The sequence below is a fragment of the Maylandia zebra genome, linkage group LG20 (assembly GCF_041146795.1).
Source record: "Maylandia zebra isolate NMK-2024a linkage group LG20, Mzebra_GT3a, whole genome shotgun sequence".
NCBI lineage: Eukaryota > Metazoa > Chordata > Actinopteri > Cichliformes > Cichlidae > Maylandia > Maylandia zebra.
The window spans coordinates 27,468,523-27,488,887 of NC_135186.1; the positions used below are offsets into that span (position 1 = coordinate 27,468,523).

At 39.5% G+C, this 20,365-nt stretch overlaps 1 protein-coding gene across 4 annotated transcripts in view; it reads right to left on the reverse strand.

The window, feature by feature from the left end:
- LOC101470284 (synaptotagmin-2) overlaps positions 1 to 20,365 on the reverse strand; it is a 66,597-nt gene that overhangs the window by 45,303 nt on the left and 929 nt on the right. The gene's annotated exons all lie outside the window — the stretch shown is intronic.

The following is a 20,365-nucleotide window of genomic DNA, read 5'->3' on the forward strand; positions in this document are numbered from 1 at the left end:
TGGCTACAGATCTATTTCAGTTAAATTTAAAATGGCTGCATCAAATCAATTTCAATGTCCTATCTGGCAGCAGTTAAAAAGTAATTGCTCCATCAACTGCATGACACAACTTAAACATCAACAAGAATGATTCGTTTTTTTGCACCATATTTTTCAGTCCTCAGTTTTTTTAGGAAAACAATGATCTGACTTCACATATTTGAAGCAAGTACTATTTTTCACAAACCCACTGTCCATACATCCTGGCGGAGAGCGCCTACTTTCCTCTGGCTACTAGCTTAATTCAGAGACAAGAACTGTGTTTATGTGAAGAAACAAGGCAATTCGTCATCCAGTCCCAAAGAAATGGTCAACAGCAGGGACAAAATGGCACACAATTCAGATTAATTGTTTCCCTACATATCTGCCCAGCGAATAAAACATAACACTACAGACCACATTAGACAGAAAGAGAGATCACAAATGGCTGAGGAATATAATGAAAAGTATTGATTTTCTTATGTTATTTTAGGTGGAACACCCAACTATAAAACGTTGTGATTTAATTATTGTAATAATTGGTTGACCGTTATGAAAGAGGACAATCTATGGAAAGACAAATGGAAAAAAGGATGAACCACTCAAAAGCCTCCAGACTTCAGTGTCTCTGAATTACGTGCTTCCTGAGAGCAGTGTGACGACAGAAAAACAACAAAGTCCTCAGGGGACCAACAAACTCTTATAAATGTCAAATAGATTTTAGTAATGTGCTCCGCAAGCGCTGATTTCTTTTGGACAAGGCCTTTCAACATAATAAACCATGTTACCTACCAAGGCCCATGTATAGCTGAGGGTACAATCTATACTCCTACAGTTCAGTGGGTCTGAACATGTCTGCAGAAAACCAACACAGCAGTTAACCATTATGTTTATTATATATCCTTTGTGCTTTGATCGTGTCCTATCATATAGGTCCGAAATGCTTGAGACTGAGGAGCATCCTGTTAAAGATCAACATTAAGATGCAGAGATAAACTCGAAACTTGTCAGAGGCAGGCAGATGTGCTTTTTTGCTCCTTGTAATGCGGTCAAAGGTATTGTAGGACAAGGGATAGACAAGCCGCAAGTGGCAAGCAAAGTGGCTGCTCATGGGGATCATTCACCTTCACAGCATCAGTGAACTCCATTACAAGTCAGGACCAACTGTTGGAAACCACTGAGCCATTAGTCAAACACAGATTGAGTTTGACAGCTAACCTCTTATGATGATCTCCTTGCACCACATAAAAACTTTTGTTGCCGCATAATCTAGTTGTTGTACTCAAGGAAGACTCGCTGCACTGCTATAGCTCAGAGCAAAAAGCAGAGAAATATCATTGTAATAATAATAAATGTATGTAGTAGAGACAATCAGAGTATTTGAACCATCTAATAAGCTGAATAAACCATAAAATCCTAAATGATGAAATAAAAAAAGAGATATTCTGTCGCCTGTGACTCAAACACAGTCAGGAAATCCTCTGTATAACAGCATGTTGAATTTAATAAGGCTCACTGCAAGTTGTTTCTTCCCACCATGGTGACTTCTCACTTAAAGTTTTTAATGTACACGTTCTTAAATTAAAACTCCTACATGGGTTTAAACAGTTCAATATAGTCTTGCCCTCCTGTGATGATTTATCCACTTGTGTATTAGAGAGAAATATTACTTACTTTTCAAAACTAATGCCATTACTTTTTTCTCAAAGTCACTGTCTCCACCTGAGCGATGGAAGATCTGACCTAAGAACATTGCAATATTTAACTGAGATCATCTGTAAAGTAGACGGAGTCTTTTTCAATTAAGTGTTCATTAAAAACTAAATTAGGCAATGACCTTTGAAACACAGTTGCAAAGGGAAGAGAAGAGAAAGGTAGACGTGCTCTTATAACATCCGTCACTAATTAAAATAAGAAATTTCAGTGCTGTGCTTCAAGGGTGTCGCTTCCTTCATTCTGTCAATAAAAACAACCAGCAAGACTTAATTACATGACAATGTATATGCTATTAGCATCATATTAACATTCAATTGTCACCTACTAGGTTCTAACCTTTTAAAATGTTTAAGCTACATGCCCTGAGAAAGCTTAAATATCTGGCGTGCTCACCTAAAAGTTGAATTATTCCACCGTAGCATAGCTTATATTTATGACCCATTTATACTTGGTTCATATACTTTGCATTTATTTTTTATTAAGCCCACATTTCTTCGTAATGTAATTAACATGTATTTATGAAAGAATTTTTAACAACAAACACAGAGGAATTCATAGATCAGAAGGCATACATAAGGGATGTGCCTGCAGCCAGACAGTAGCGTATTATCACCTGCCCTCGCATGGCCTCGTAATCTGAGAGCGAGATCAACAATCAATGGAAGGAGAGAAGGAGAAGACAAGACCAATCGATGCCTTTTAGAAACACTATGGTAATTTGCACTTATCAGTTTGGAGCAGCTGACTGCTATGAACTTCAAGGAATTGGATCACCAATAGATAGAAGTTCAATTTGAATCCCCAAAATGTTTTTAACATGTTTGTAATCATGGTATTTTAACTGACTTGTCTTGAAATTGCAGTTCTGTGCAGTACAGTGTGAGTCTGTTGTTGCTGCTTTTTATTCAAGTCAATTCAATTTTAGTTATATAGGGTCTTAGTAACAATCGCCTCAAGGCGCTTTATACTGTTTGGTCATGGCACTACAATCAGACAACCCTGATGAACAACCACCTGGCGACGTTGGAAAGGAAAAACTCCCTTTTAACAGGATGAAACCTCTGTCAAAATCAGGCAAAATCGCCCAGCAGCCTAGGCCTTTTCCAGCATTACTAAGGCATGGGTCTCCCTGATCCAACCCTAACTATAAGCTTTACCAAAAATGAAAGTTTTAAGCCTAATCTTAAAAGAAAATCCAAACTGGGATCTGCTTCCACAGAACCAGCTCCGGGGGCCTGTAAGCTGACGCCTCTGCCTCACATTCTACTTTTAAATATCCTAATAAAAGAAGGCTGCAATCTGAGAGCAAAGTACTCCACTGTGATATGGTACTGTGAGGTCTTTAAGATAAGATGAGGCATAATTATTCAAGACCCTGAATTTGAGGAGAAGAATTTTAAATGTAATTCTACATTTAACAGAGAACCAACGAAGACAAGCCAATATGGGAGAAATATTCATTCTAGACCCTGTCAGTTCACTCGCTGCAACATTTTGGATCACCTGAAGGCTGATACTTTATTATTGGTAAAGTATAATACTATAATAATTGTGGGAAACAATTAAGAATGTCTTTTGACTTGTGGATCTTTGGTCCTAAACTGGACTAATTCAAATTTTGATGGATGACACTGGGATATCTGTGGTCAGGAGGTAGACCTGAGGTAGAGGTAGAACTACTACTTGGAATATTGTTGTTTCGATTCCTGGCTCCTCCAGTCTGCATTCCACAATATTCTTGGGCAAGATACTGAACCCTGAGTTCCTCTCGGTGCATAATCTGAGTGTGAATCCATGTGAATTCTAGATAGAAATCTCTTTTGTGGGTAAGTGGGTGAATGGGACATGTTGTATAAAGCCCTTTGAGTGGCAATATATATATACAGTGGGGCAAAAAAGTATTTAGTCAGCCACCGATTGTGCAAGTTCCCCCACCTAAAATGATGACAGAGGTCAGTAATTTGCACCAGAGGTACACTTCAACTGTGAGAGACAGAATGTGAAAAAAAATCCATGAATCCACATGGTAGGATTTATAAAGAATTTATTCGTAAATCAGGGTGGAAAATAAGTATTTGGTCAATAACAAAAATACAACTCAATACTTTGTAACATAACCTTTGTTGGCAATAACAGAGGTCAAACGTTTACTATAGGTCTTTACCAGGTTTTCACACACAGTAGCTGGTATTTTGGCCCATTCCTCCATGCAGATCTTTTCGAGAGCAGTGATGTTTTGGGGCTGTCGCCGAGCAACACGGACTTTCAACTCCCGCCACAGATTTTCTATGGGGTTGAGGTCTGGAGACTGGCTAGGCCACTCCAGGACCTTCAAATGCTTCTTACGGAGCCACTCCTTTGTTGCCCGGGCGGTGTGTTTTGGATCATTGTCATGTTGGAAGACCCAGCCTCGTTTCATCTTCAAAGTTCTCACTGATGGAAGGAGGTTTTGGCTCAAAATCTCACAATACATGGCCCCATTCATTCTGTCCTTAACACGGATCAGTCGTCCTGTCCCCTTGGCAGAAAAACAGCCCCATAGCATGATGTTTCCACCCCCATGCTTCACAGTAGGTATGGTGTTCTTGGGATGCAACTCAGTATTCTTCGTCCTCCAAACACGACGAGTTGAGTTTATACCAAAAAGTTCTACTTTGGTTTCATCTGACCACATGACATTCTCCCAATCCTCTGCTGTATCATCCATGTGCTCTCTGGCAAACTTCAGACGGGCCTGGACATGCACTGGCTTCAGCAGCGGAACACGTCTGGCACTGCGGGATTTGATTCCCTGCCGTTGTAGTGTGTTACTGATGGTGACCTTTGTTACTTTGGTCCCAGCTCTCTGCAGGTCATTCACCAGGTCCCCCCGTGTGGTTCTGGGATCTTTGCTCACCGTTCTCATGATCATTTTGACCCCACGGGATGAGATCTTGCGTGGAGCCCCAGATCGAGGGAGATTATCAGTGGTCTTGTATGTCTTCCATTTTCTGATGATTGCTCCCACAGTTGATTTTTTCACACCAAGCTGCTTGCCTATTGTAGATTCACTCTTCCCAGTCTGGTGCAGGTCTACAATACTTTTCCTGGTGTCCTTCGAAAGCTCTTTGGTCTTGGCCATGGCGGAGTTTGGAGTCTGACTGTTTGAGGCTGTGGACAGGTGTCTTTTATACAGATGATGAGTTCAAACAGGTGCCATTCATACAGGTAACGAGTGGGGGACAGAAAAGCCTCTTACAGAAGACGTTACAGGTCTGTGAGAGCCAGAGATTTTCCATGTTTGAGGTGACCAAATACTTATTTTCCACCCTGATTTACGAATAAATTCTTTACAAATCCTACCATGTGAATTCATGGATTTTTTTTTCACATTCTGTCTCTCACAGTTGAAGTGTACCTCTGGTGCAAATTACTGACCTCTGTCATCATTTTAAGTGGGGGAATTTGCACAATCGGTGGCTGACTAAATACTTTTTTGCCCCACTGTAGCAATATATAGCAATATATAACAACCAGTCTATTTGCTCATCAAGTCATCAGCCAATGTTATAGCAATCATTTCGAAATAAAAAAAACCAACAACAAAAAAAGCAGTTACCAAAATCATTGGTCTTTAACCTCTTGGCTAAATACATTAAATATTTTTTCAGACATTTCAGTCAGGACTGGACAAACATACAAATTGATGGACAGACTGTAGTATAATTACCTAAAAACAAATCTCTTTTACAAGATATGAAAAAATGACTTCTTTCATAAAGCAAATTACCCAAATACTGTGCTGCAGTAGAACCGTCAGACATTTTTGGCAGTCAGAGTCAGCTGGCAAAAAAAGCCTCAGTACTTTTCAGGCTTGGCAGGTAGATGTTACCACAAGTTGCTTTACTTGTTAGCCAAAATCATCCTGAATTTTCTAAAAAGCCAGAGCTCGCTAACACGGGTGTATTTTATGAGTCCATCAAATTATCCCAGCGTGATGTTGTAATGCTAACAAGGAAGCAAAACAGTTGTGAAAGGGGCTTATTAAATGTCACTTTTGAAACTGCAAACAACAACTGCAGGGCCCAGTGCTGTAGTCATTCCAACTAGAAAACATTAGGGACTAAAAACAGTGATGCAACAAATTTATCCTCTGTCTGAGATGAAGAAACTAATGTTAAAGCATGCTAGTGATTACAAAATGAAATGCATCAAATCCACTTGCAATGTGACTGAGTTCCCTTAAATAAATTAAATCTTGTTGCTTAAATGCCAATTTTACAGGTAGCCTTAGGATTGAATTCAGTCCACAATAAAAACAACCATCATTTCTACCTTTTACTGCTTCCCAACAGATGTTAGCAAATGCCCCAACAATTAAAAACCACAAAGCATTGAAGAAACACATGACACATACCAAATATTTCCACTCGATTGGCAATATTTTAAATCCTACACAGGCATCTGACAGTATTCCATCAATTATTCAGGAGGAGTAAAGACTCACAAAAAGTACTGCACCCCCGGCTATGCAGCAGTAAATCACTGTATAGCACACCATCTGCTGCCTGTCAAAGCCAACGGTTGCTGTGTGCACAGGAGTGTAGTGCAACACTGATTCATAAGTCCAGGGTGATTTCCAGTGCAGGTAAAACAATGCTTTTTCTCTAGATATTTATTATGCCTACGCTTGGTATTAACAAATGATTTCACAATATACACAATATTAGCAGTCTGACCTGAGCTGAAAGCAGTGCAAAAAAGTGCCAACATTTCTCTGGCTGTAAAAGGGTATTAAAAAAAAATATGTCATCAAATATTTATCGCCCACAAGATGGGATTTAAAGATGATTCTCCATCTCGTTGCTGGTTCCTTCACCTTCATTAGTGTTGCAATGCTTAACCTCCTCCTGAGACAAAATATCCCATATTCAGACTTCAATAATGCAACGCCTTCATTCTTAGGGCTGAGGGCTGGCTTGCCTGATGTCTGACTAATCGCTGACAAAGCTATGGCTTCACTGGCTATTTTTGGGCACATAAACAGTGGAGTTTACAACAATATTCCACTACTTTGATATAAACCAACACAAACTATCTTGTTACCAACTGAATCTTTCAAAGTGAGCTTGGTTTCTGTGGCTTCTTCTTTAATTAACTTAATGTCTCCATGTAGTAAAAATAGCATCACTTCCATTAGTTAACTGTCAAAGTGCAATGACTTGGTTTAGTATTAGCTGAGGCTTTCCAAAAACCCCACATATTCAAAAAAATCTGTTGGAAAATGTCTAAAAGAAAACGCCCTGTTGTGAACTGCATTATGTCCCAAACTGAAATGCACAGAGTCAATGCGGTTCTCATTATGTTGTTGATTATCAGTTATTCTGCATGCCAGACTCAATATTCTGTTTTGCCATTCACCCAGTCAAAGAATGACAGTCTAATTATCTGCTGTGTTTACATTTCCCGATGTCTTCATGTAAGACACTGGCTGCATTTCACCCATTCCCTCTCTCTCAGGGAATCCTTTAAAATGTTGATTTAAAGGATTCCCCAAGGCATGTCTGTACATGAAATTACACTGCTTTGAAAAGAATAACACTGCTTTGTGTCTGACATAGTTTTTGCCATAAAAAAAGCCTGGTTAGACATTCCTATTATGGTGCCCATTTCTCCAGTCTTTGAACAGAAAAATCTATGAATATGCAAATGGATTTAAGAATTTGTTTGCAAGATACAAGATGACTCATGTACATGTGCGTGTGTGATGAGCTCTTTAAGCTAAACTAGTTAAGTTGTCACAAATCTTACTAACAGGTCGATGCCTCAAGCTTATAAGTGCCAGCGGAAAAACTGCTCCATTTTCAGCATTAAAACATCCAAGTGAAGCAACATTAACTAGAAGAATTAATGCCCAAAGTTTCCAATGATAAACTTTTACTGTTCAAATTTTATATCTAAATTCTGCTACATTGCTCCCTTTTAGTTAAATTAAGTAATAATGTTTTACTTTTTAGTGTCTGAAACCAAGAGGCAAAATTATGTCTCCCACATTAATTCAGCAATTTATTAAGCAGTGGCCCTCGGAACAGCACTGTACCTCCAAACAGCAGCACTAAATTATTAACTCCACCACATTTAACACATTGCATCATCTCAAAAAAGTGCCACTGGCAGAGCTTAATGTCAACCAATATTTTCATTAAAAATTGATATCTGTGAATGATTTTGGCTTCAAAGAGTTGGAGGAGATCTAATTCCAGCCAGTATGTCCTCAGTGTTTCATGCCTGTCTGATCTGTACTTCCTAATGCCTGTATCTAGACATAAAAACTATGAATTTAAAAGGCTCAGCTAACAGAGACGTGCTTCTTGAAAGGCCAAAACAAACAAAAACTAAACAAAACAACAAGTAGCAGATGCTGTAAAATGCTGCACAACGCAAATGTTTCACAAATCAGCGGTTCAGTTTTGCTCTTCAGTTTTGCTCCAACATTGTGTCCTGAGAATCCCACAAGCGGTGGCAGCTTTACCACGAGCTTTATAAAATCTGCACAATACAAACTGCACAGTTTAACTTCGATTGCAGCTTAACTTTCCAATTTGGATTCACTTCTTCAGTTTGTAATATGAAAATGGTGAGACTGCAAAAATGAAAAGAGCGTTTGTAAAGAGATTCTTCAACTTTTCAGCCACATGCTGGGAACTAGATAAGGAGAAAATGTCAATTTCAGTATATGCATGAATTACTCTGTAATTCACAGTTTCACTTTGCTTTCAGAGTGAGAGCAGCGCAATCAGCTAGTCACCATTAATTTCTCATAGAGCTCAGGCCAGCATGGAGTCAGACAACAGGCTTGACAGCTCAGATAAAGCCAAGCTGAGACGTTAACCACTTTTTGCTAACAACAAACAAATTTCCATAATTTGGTTTCATTTTATATATGTAAGACTTTATAACGTTCAAGACATGATGCGGTTACCCCCACTGTGGGAGTCGGTTCCTTTTTTTTGATGGGGGGCACTTTAATTGATTGTACTTCATTTTTGCTTGCCACTAGAAATTGTACTACCTGTAATGACGATCATGACAGTAAATATTAAGGCAGAAGTATTTAATTTGTCTATTTTTAAAGACAGAGGTAAATTCAGAGCATTCTGCAGTAAACATATGCTTAGACAATAAAATGTAAGTGACGAAAACAACTGATGTCAAACAGTTCAAATATGAATATTTCAGCTCATGTATTTAAGTGCTGTATTGTTGTTCGACTATAAGAAACTTGTGTAGTTATACACAATCAAGGTCCTTTAAAAAAGGAACCTTGATTATAATGATTATGTGAATTACAGGCCGATCTCTAAGCTCCCGTTCCTCTCTAAAATCCTTGAGAAGATAGTTCTTTCACAACTCCAGGCGTACCTGGATGAGAACGACATTAATGATAAATTCCAGTCTGCCTTTAAACCACATCATAGCACCGAAACAGCATTGCTTAGAGACCTTAACGATCTTCTTCTAATTGCTGATACTGGACGCTCTGCGGTCCTAGTTTTATTGGATTTATCCTCGGCCTTCAATACGGTAGATCACAACATCTTATTAGCGAGGCTTGAGCATACTGTAGGCATTAAAGGTGTTACCCTTGACTGGTTTAAATCATATCACTCCAATAGGTCCTTCTTGGTCAACCTGGGCACCTGCTCTTTCTCCGCTGCACCTGTCTGCTGTGGCGTGCCTCAAGGATCTGTGCTGGGCCCTATTCTTTTCTCCCTCTATATGCTCTCTCTAAGCGCAGTCTTTGAGAAATACCACACCGCTTTTCACTGCTATGCTGATGATATACAGATCTACTTTGAACTAAATGATGATCTTGTTTGTCCTTGTACGGCTTTCAAGAGTGCATGCGTGAGGTCAAAGAGTGGCTCTTAGGAAACTCTCTTATCCTAAATGATAAGAAAACTGAAATCGTGGTATTTGGCAGCAACGTTCCCCGTGGCCAACTTCATGATGCCTTTGGTTCCCTTACCAGTTCCCTCTCTGACACTGTTAGCAATTTGGGCGTGTTGCTGGACAGCTCTTTCAAATTCGATAAACAAGTGTCTGCTGTAGTTAGATCTAGTTTCTACCAACTGCGTCTCATTTCCAAGGCTAGGCAGTATGTTCCACATAAGGACCTGGAAAAGCTCATCCACGCCTTTGTGACCTCTAGGCTGGATTACTGCAATTCACTTTATTTCGGTCTTCATTCTGCCCTTCTTCATAGACTGCAAACAGTTCAAAATACTGCAGCACGCATTCTGACCAGAACTGGGAGGTTTGCCTCTATTACTGTTCTAGCTGACCTGCATTGGCTACCCATTAAATACCGCATCCAATTTAAAATACTGCTGCTTACGTTTAAAATCACCAACAACACAGCACCGAGCTACCATATCGAACTCCTTAAATCGTATGTTCCCGCCAGAGCACGAAGATAATCTACTCAGTTACTCTTGGTGCAGCCTAGATCTCGGCTGAAGTCTAGAGGTGACCGTGCGTTTGCCTTGGCTGCACCAGAGTTGTGGAATAACCCTCCTCATGCTATCCGGGCGTTCGATTCTATCCAATCATTTAAATCACGGTTAAAAACCTATTTGTTTAATCTCGCTTTTCCTGCTTGTTAATGCCTGTACCTGACTCTTAGACTTACTCTATTTTCCTTTATACATATCTTTTAAGGCTTGTGCTTTTACATTGTTTTTACTTGATATGTATTTTATGCTACCCCTGTGTATTAGTGACAATGACCTGTTAGTATATTTGGTACTTTGCTAAGGCCTTATAATACTCATGTTACTTTCTGTCTTTTATGTTAAGCACTTTGGTATACAGCTAGTTTTTAAATGTGCTCTATAAATAAAGATGTATTGTATTGTATACACAATTATTATTATTTAACATTACCAATGCCAATTAAGGTGAAATAACATGGAGTTCTAAAAATCCAAAGACAAAGCTTAAATTCGAATTGCTCTCTGCTGCATCACAAACTTATCTCATGGGTAAAAACTAATTCAAAGAGCAAAGTAATGCCCAGACAGTGATCAAAGAGCATGACAAATCAACAGTGAAAATGGAGCTGGGTAAGAGTTATGTCAATAAGAAGGGAGGATGTTTTTGGACCCAACTTTTCACGAAGCCTTCAAGTGTGATAAATGTGCTGCGGACTATAGTGTCAGGAGATAGTCTGTCATGAAAGACAGCAACACTGGCCAGATGACGTGGAAAACAGCGGAACACTGCATTTGATCAGGTTTCTTTTCCGAGACGACACTAATCTATCACATTAGGCTGAAATCAGACATAACCCTGATACACTCCAGCTAATCTAAATACGTCATCCATCACTGATAACAGCTACCAATCAGCAAAATGGGAGACGATAACAATAACATCTATTTCTACATCTGCTTCTACATTCCACCTCTGTCCCTGCAGGCACCCAAAGTAACCACCAGTGTGACTTGTTAGAGTTGCCTCTACCCTGGTCTTTGTGTGTTTTCACCATCTTTCTTAAGGCAGAGCAGCTAACCAAAAAAACTGCCCACTGTGTCAAGGACATTTTCATAAATCTGAGAGAGAGAGAGAGAGAGAGAGAGAGAGAGCACACCACCCTTCAAAATATCACGCTTTCTTTCACAGTGTTTCAAATGCATTCCAATGAGGGGGCACAAACCAGCCATGTCCTAGATAAACAGTGCCCTGCACTGCATTGAATGCCTCTCAATTGCAGTAGGGTTTACATAACGGCAGACAATGCACAAGGATGCGCATCACTTCCAGAACTCAATATGACAAAAATACAGACTGAAAAGCAGAATCCTTGTTATTAAAACAAAAAACAAAAAAAAACAATGGATGATCTCCAAGATGACTTAGAACACACTGAAAATAGAAGCTGTAGAATAACGTGAAGGTTTTAGTTACTTTTTTAGGGATGTTATATTGCTCCTGTTTCTGGCTTTCACTGTTTTTAGTTTCTCCAAGAAGTGATGTGATCCTAATCTAATTGATGACATTAAAGATTCATGATAGAAGACACGTGGTTTAGAATTAGTGTATTTACTCAACAAAATGATGGTTCCCTTGTAATGAATAATGCCATACTGAGACTACTGGTTAGAGCTGTGTATAGTCATGTGAGAGTGTCCCTAGTTTAGGCTGAGGCTAAAGAGTCAAGTATTGACAAACCATTGCTTACAGCAGAGAAACACACAAGGGAAACCTGGGGATGGAGATGATGGTAAAATAATTCTTGAGTGGCCCTGGATGTCTATTTGAAATATCACATTAATAAGGTATAAACAGTAATAACAATTGCTTGGCATTCAATAATTCAATAAAGGAAGAGAATGGAGTAATAAAATGTTTATATTTTTGCAGTTAATCTCATTAAAAAACAATCCAAAGAAAAATTAAACACATTAGTCCATGGTAACCCCCAGCTTTCAGCATACAGCATGCCACAAGATCATAGCAGTTGCATCTTGATGTTTCTCCCCATTTTGTTTACCTGTTTTTCCTCCTGAGTTGTCAGATATTATACAACCACTTGCACGCACGCAGCCTCTTGGCGATTAACACAGCTAAGATTCACAAAGCATTCTTGTTTAATGAAAAAAGACGCACAGTTTGTAAGACGACGTACAGTGTGGATCTCTGTGTCTTGAGGCTTTTTGAGCAGTGATTCAGGAAGACTCTCCAGATAAGAATAGAGACCGTGAAAACTATATATTCACAGATATATATAGCTCTCCACATAACAATATCGTGAGAGGGTTTAGAGAACTGGACAAAGCATGAGAGCAATAATTTTGATCAATATAGTCCATTGAATGTCTTGTCCCTCGTGCAAAATAGATTTTGCAGCCCTCCATCATGATCTTGGAGGCACCATCCAATTTGCTGTCAAGTCAATAATCTCTTTGGGAGAGATCGAATCTGCAAGATTCCCTCAACTTGGCAGTAAGACACAGCCAAAACACACAAGTACTCTTCACTTCACTCTTTGTAGAGGGAAGTTAGATTAAAGGCATTTGTTTCTGCTTGTTTCTAACACCTCTCTGAAATGCAGCTTCACTGAAAACACATTAGCTGAATACAAATGAACACCAGGAATCTTTTATTCTGGGAACGACAGCAACACAATGACCTGAGTGGTGAATGAGTGAAAAGGATGAATCAACACCCAGTGGAGCACCTTTAGCTTTATAAAGCACCATAAGTGACCTGCCACTCGCACAACTTTACCGGTGCACTGAAGTTACAAAACACAATGGTAATGCACTTGAAGTCAAACCCAGGCATCATTTGCTAGTATGGCTAATGTTATATACAGTGCTGTGCAAAACACTCATATATCTTGCTTCCAAGAAGCCAAGTGGTCTTAAAGCACAGTTTTCCTTTGCTTGTTCACTCAGAGAGAGATGGAAGTATGCCAAACAACACAGGGACTGGTCTTAATATCAGTCATAACATGTCTTATGGAGTGATGAATCTAAATGTAAAATGTTTAAATCATCATCAATGTACAGAGGAGATCGGGAAAGAGGGATAACGATGAGTGTCTACAGCTATCTGTGAAACACGGTGGAGGCTCTGTCATGGTTTGGGGCTCAAAAATTGATCAAACAATAATTGCAGAAAAGTACATTCACCTTTTGATCCACTTATCATTACATCTGGAAAGGTGTTGGCATGGTAACAGCTTCATTTTTCAGCATGGCATTGATCCCAAACACACCGCTGCTAATACAGTAAAAGCCTGCAAGCATAGAAGGTACAGTCATGGACTGACCTTCCCAGAATCTGGACCTCAACATTACTGAAGGTGTGTGGGATCAACGTGTGTGGCTATTGATTATATTTTCATAGTACAATACATTCTGTATTGTTTTCTTTTGATACACAGTGATCATCTATAAATTACATAATGGCAAATGTATGCTGTACAGAAATTAAAATGCATATATTCATGTAAAATACACATGATAATATGACGAGTAAAACATGTTCTTGCTTTCATTTTTTAAGCGTATTATTCTTTCTTATCGCCTACTCTAACCAACAGGTACGCGTAGCAATACGCACATGGATTTTTGATTCTGTATTCTGTGTCCTTCGCCTGCATACCGGCCTCAAAGAGAAAGAAGCAGCTCTCATGCTGAGCACCTACTCACGCAGCTAAAATATTCTCTTTCCTTCTTTCTCTCTCTGACTGATTATATTTCAGTATTCCTCTAATGAAAAACACAAATTCTTGTACACCTAATTTTTAAACAAACAGATCACACAACCTTGCAGGTTACATGGAACAACAAAATTCTAAAACTCTTCACAGCAGCCTGCGGTCTAAATTCATTTCAAGACATTTCAGACTCAAGAATTTCAAAGCTTGGGATTATTTTAAAGAGGAACAAAAAAATCTTTTTTTAAGGTTTTCTGTTGATGTTTGCACCGCTCCGAGCGTTCTGCATGTCAGATGGGCAGATCTTCACTTGGCAACACTGAGAAATGGCAACTCGGCTCTCCCACTGCAAAACCCCGTGGGAATGGAGGGGGAAGGAAAACAGAAAATGTCTCTTCATTTCTAAGATTTCAGGGGCCAGAAAAATATATTTAATGAGGCTTTGTGTTGTTTCTCTGAGGAGCAAAAAAAAAGAGAGAAAAACTTCAGATTGTGCTGCCAAACGCCTTTTGGAGTAGACTCAGATGAAAAAATATAGATGAAAATACACACAAAGCCCTTAAAACTGTATTTTAAACACACACAGACCCTGGGGGTGTGTTACCATAAAAACAACTGTTGACAGACATTTATAATGTCCACTGTCATTATTTGGGCAGATCAAATCATGGCTCCAAAGCAAAACTGTTATTGCAGTGATGTGAATAGTCTTGTACCTTTCTCTGGTTTCTCTATTCAAAGCTCAATTGAATTAATTTCAATTCAAAGGCTGTACTTGCACCACATATTGTCGGGGTTGTAATCTTAGTGTTATTTTCTGACTGAGAATGAAACTCTTGTTAATACCAGCTTCCTAAATGTATATAGAGAGGCCTGGAGCCCAGGGGATGCATTTCAAATGCCTCTGTGCAATCCCTTAACCCTCTTGACAAGGACGGATCTCCAGAGTAGCTTTTAGCAGAAGCACTTCAAAAAAGAGTGTCACTATTATGAGCAGAAAATCAAAAAGGATATAAAATACAACATATGGGCAATACAGAGGACACTTTCATATTTATTTCACAAGACTGTAAAGATTTACTTTAAAGCAGTGAGGCCATAACGGCTGGGAAATCTTCAGCAGAATAGTTGCCAAGAACTCTGAGATGTTGAGGTTTAGGTGCAAGCAGAGTGTGATATAGATCTGGTCAATAAACAGCCTCCTGAATAGAGTGAATCTAAACAGGTTCCTAAACTCTGACAGCACCCAAGACTAACGTATTTATACATGTCAAAGCCTGAGGTTATTCAATCTGGGAATCCACTGAGCAGTGTGCTTACTTAGCCCTTGGGGCCAACAGTCAGCTTTTTATGGTTTCTGGTATAACCTACAGATATCCAGGCCATGACTCCTGTGTTCATCTGCTGGTTGCACATATAAAAGAAAACAAAAAGGATACAAAAGGCAAAGTATTTTAGCAAATACAATCCCTCTTTCGTACCCCCAAAGAGTAGTAGTAGTTGGCTGATTTATATTCATGCAACTACAAGAGAACAACATCAGAAACCAGAAGGTTTCTGCCATAAAAAATATTTCCCTTCCTACAGATTCTACAAAGTCATATGCACAATATGTTCACAGACTTTAGAATGCATTAAATGTATGCCTCCACAGACATTCATTCAGTCTATAAGTACCTAGCAAACCTTCATATTCCATGTACATTAATGTAAATGAAGGTCCCGTGTCTATGTGAAGTGATTAAATGGTTGAACAGGCAGATGATTCTAATGCAGGGAAGCTGTGTTTAAAAATAAAACTACGGAGAGAAGAATAGAGGATGTCTCTGAATACAATGAGGCTAAAAACAGCAGGTTTTCTGAAAAAATGTCAACACAATCTCACCATGTTAAAAAGAAAAAAGCCCACAACACAGAATCTGTAAAGATGATGACTTAATATGGAAATTAAAGCAACTCCTCCTCCTTCCTCAGTCCCATTCAAACAGAGAAGATAAGAGCTACACCAGATGTGTCATATAGGAAGGTGTTTTTCTACAAATTGGATGATTAACAGAGCAGTGCAGCCAGCATTGAGACATTTGGCTGTGGGACGCAGCTCAGTGAAGAATGATTGGCTTTGAGGGCCAGGGGAGCAGATGAGACAGGGACATGGAGCATGGAGCTGGACTAAAAGACTGAGTGTGCCCACTTGGTTTTCCATCAGGATATCACTTCCATACTGGTCTGCCTGTGCCTCTTAAAGAGTGACTCCACCTATACAAAAGGGGCTATTTCTGTATCGGCAGTGTTACGCCGACTTGCTCTTCATGGGACGTTATCTCTGTCTTTAGCTCCACCCTCTTAACATTAATTATGCAGCTCAATGCAGCACTCCAAATCCCTACTGCAGCTCACCCACACTACAATACTCCACTGCTTTCTCCCACTCTCTGTCTCTGTCACAACCAACCCACAAATGAGTGTTTCTCTCTTTTTCTCTTCAAGACTACGTTCTCAACGCTCCCTAGTCAAAGACAACATTTTCCTTCTGCGAATATAGACACTTTAGACAGGACAGAAACAGTTCTCTCTTCCCTTTGTCCGACTTCATATTAAAAGCTGAAATGATTAAATGTGTGAAACATAAGTAGGTTGAACAATCGATTTCGAAACCACTGTTTTGATTTTTTGTACCAGATGGCCTCATGAAGGAAATGTTTCAATCCAGAAATAGAGTAAGCAGCTGATGTTAATGGGTACATTTATAATGATTGCGAGTTGTATTACTATCTTTAGTTGCAGTGTGACTCACAAGCAGCTCATATTTATATTGTGTCATTTCCAAAGCCTAGTGCTGATTTTTCAGTGCAAATCAGAAGCAAACAGTCTGATGTGGCGAGGAAACACACTTAACAGCTCAAACACCTGTCTGGCAAGGTGTAATTGACTCAACCACTCCTGAGCACAATCACTGTTGTGTCACAGGAAGCAGAGAGAGTCCACACTACGCAATCTGAATCAGCCACATCAGCAAAGTAGATGGAAACCAGAAAGCGTAGAATAGGAGAAGCTCTCACACTCCAGCCAACCACCCCCCAGGCAGGCAGTGGGATGGAAACGTTGCAACTGTTTATGGAAGCAGAAACAAGCTTCTCTTTCGTTTCCTAGAGCTTTTCACATGATTAAGATTCATTTTACATTTGCATGCATGTGTTTGCATGTGTGCACGTGCATGTGTTTGAGAGTGACAGTGAGAGAGTATTACTTGCCTGGCCAAAAGCTGAATAATTAATCCTACAGAACTGAAGTGTGAGGCTACAGTTTAAGGTATTTATGCATAATGTACTCTGCCTGACATTAAACTGACTAAGGAGTGTTTTGTTTTGGGTTTTTGTTTTTGAGCCCACATCAAGTGAAGGTCTTGGAAGTTGTTTGTGGGACTGTTACTTCATATCTGCCACACATGCCTTCATCGAACAAATATGAAGCCAAAGGTATGCAAACTCCAGACATTTAAAGTTTTATCTGGCTTGCTTCCCTATACATGCATTTAAATAAATTGCTCTCCTCTGTTTGCAAAGATGCTAGCTCTTGAACAAAAACAAACAGTGAGGCAGATGTTCCTAATGAGGAAAACATGGCCAGAGAAGGTGGGATCATTTAGTCAGTACCCAGCAAAGTGAATGTGCTATATGCTTACATAATCCAGGGACTGACTGTGAATTGACTACTCCCTCTGTCTACAAGGCAATGCGCTAGCAGGAGCAGGTCGGCTGTTTTGTCACGTTCACCATGTTTCCATCGCTCTTTAAAAATCCGTGCATCACCAGACGTCAAGAATGAACACCGAAGAGTGAACAGCATTTTCTTAGGTTGAGGTTGCCGTTCTCCAGCAGGCAGCCCTCTATGCTGTGCTGCTCTGCTGCTGCTGCAGGGGTCTTTTCAGTGCATGGAACCGGATGGTGAACAGAGAACACAGCGGGGGCTGGGCACTGCAATGTACTGCAGTGCTCGTAGCTCTGCTATGCACACCCACTCTCTTCCATTCTTGCTCTGCCTCTGACAATCTCTCAATCTCTTACTCTATCTCTCTACCCTTCTCTGGCCAATGGTTGTATCATTTGTCTTCCCTCATCTTTTCTCTTCAGATTCGTTATGTGCTTTTCCTGCCTGCTTCTCTCAACACTCTTTATGGTTGACTGCAATCGATATTTCCCTTGCTGTCTCTTATATTGTTCTTTTAAACTACCCTACCCTCTGTTTCTCACATGGACATAGACATGCACATCTATAAGACTAATACATATATACATCAAATAACCTTTACCTGGAGAGTTATCTTAGCCTGCTTCTAACCCCATTATTCCAGACTTCCATTTTTTCTCCAAATGGAGTAGAATATCTATAATTTACATCTCTATATTAGCAGTACAAGTACACATACACGCAATGTCATTGGCACCACTTGCTGTGTTTATCAAGGTGTCATTATAGCATCCCCAAGAGAGACTGCTCGGCTAAAACATCTGCAGCATCCTCTATTTGCATCGGAATAATCTAAACAAAATAGCCTGGTGAGTTTTTACAGCACCTCTTCTTATCCTGAGATGGGCAGTTTTGAGATTGTTGCTAAATGTACAGTGACAGCCGTTGTTGCTCCGCTATGTTGCCTCCACCATCATTTACAGGGGCACACTAAACGCCCATGCCGCACAGCATGGGACAGAGGATGTCACGCTTGGAGGATGAGCAATGACAAGCCCAGCAGCTGGTCCCTTCCCCCAGAAACTTCACAACTGTTAGAAACAGTTACGCTAATGACTTACATGCAGTGTTTACAAAGTTATCGAGATAAACCTTGCAGGCAATTTGATTATGAAACAAGAAACCTCTTTCAAAGCGCTTACACAAATAAATACAAGAACATGACCGCAAATGTTTTTGGCGTGACTCATTCCATCTACATTCCATCTAACAGCAAAAGCTTAACCCTCCTCCATCTCCCACACTCTGCATTTATCTTCAAGATGCTGTCTACTTCTTGGAATGGTGAGGGGTTTCATATCTATTTCCCATTAAAGAGCAGAGGTTTCTGATCATCACTTCCTGAATGAGTTTTACAGTCTGGCAGCAGCATCCTGCAGAGACACTTTTGTGGTCGCTTCATAAAACAAAGCTCTGTGTCACAGCAGGTGTCAGAGCCGTATGAAGAAAAGTCATTGCATGTAATTTTCATTTTTTTTTGCAAGCGATTTGTAGAAAACATAATTAATTGCTAGCCACTGTTAACTGGAACGATGTGTTGTTTCTCTTTTAATAACATTGTCATTTGGATTTTGGGTGATCACTCAATAAGTCCATGTAAAACCCATTTGTCAAGCTTGAAATATCTTGCTGCTGCAGTCGGATTGATGGAAGGAAAGCTGAACAAAATCTCAGCGCTGACACTCCCACCTAGAGCATACAGCAATAATACAGGTAGACAAGGCCGGCCAAAACATTCTTTTTTCCTTTTTGTGTGTGTATTTTCTTTTCAAAATGAAACTGTGAAGAAGCCACTTTTCAGTTCCTTCACAAAAACACAGCTCTTCTTAAGGTAAACTGTGTTCCAGAAGAAGAGAGGTGTATGAATAATGAAGAAGCAAAGCCACACAGCCATTGCAAACGTCATATAACAATTTAGAAAATTTAACCAGGCAGGGTATTACATCAGCTAACCAAAGATAATTAGGAATGCCCATTAGCCTTCACTAAACATTGGTTTGCTTCAAACTTTATAAAGGAAGCTCTTGCAAAAGGTCCCTGCTATGTGCACTGTCCATGGTGCTGAAACAGATTACATTTTCTTCCCAACCTTCTTTGTACCCCTGTATATAAGAAAGTCTTGAAAACTTGAAACACAAATCTACATTACGATCGGGTTTAGATGTATGTCTCGTGCTTATAGCTACTATCAGAGTACAAGGTACGAGCTTCACTTTTAACTAATATGAAAACACAAAAAAAAATGCTCATCCAGTATTTTCAGCATCCTCATAAACATGTTAAGTCCATCTATTATTTTTCCCTGCTCTGCAGCAGGCCAGTGTTCACAGACATTTTCAGCAGAGAAAACACATAGTGCCCACTGCTGGACAACATCACATCTTCATTCAGAAATGATCAAGGTCAGATATACAGAACAGAAAGGAGGATATACTAAATTACTGCAATTTCTCTTAAATAAAAGAATGAAATCATTAATATAAAAACATATAATTATGAATAACCCTTTTAACTGTATGTCAACTTACTATCCTTTGTTGTTTGAGCTAATTTTTAACAATAATAATAATTCATAATATTATTTCTATCTTTTTGTGTTTCTTTAGTACACTTTAGTCAGTTCAGCCAATCAGAGAGCCCACTTTTGCTGCAGGCTTAGACTGGAGGAAGTCCCAG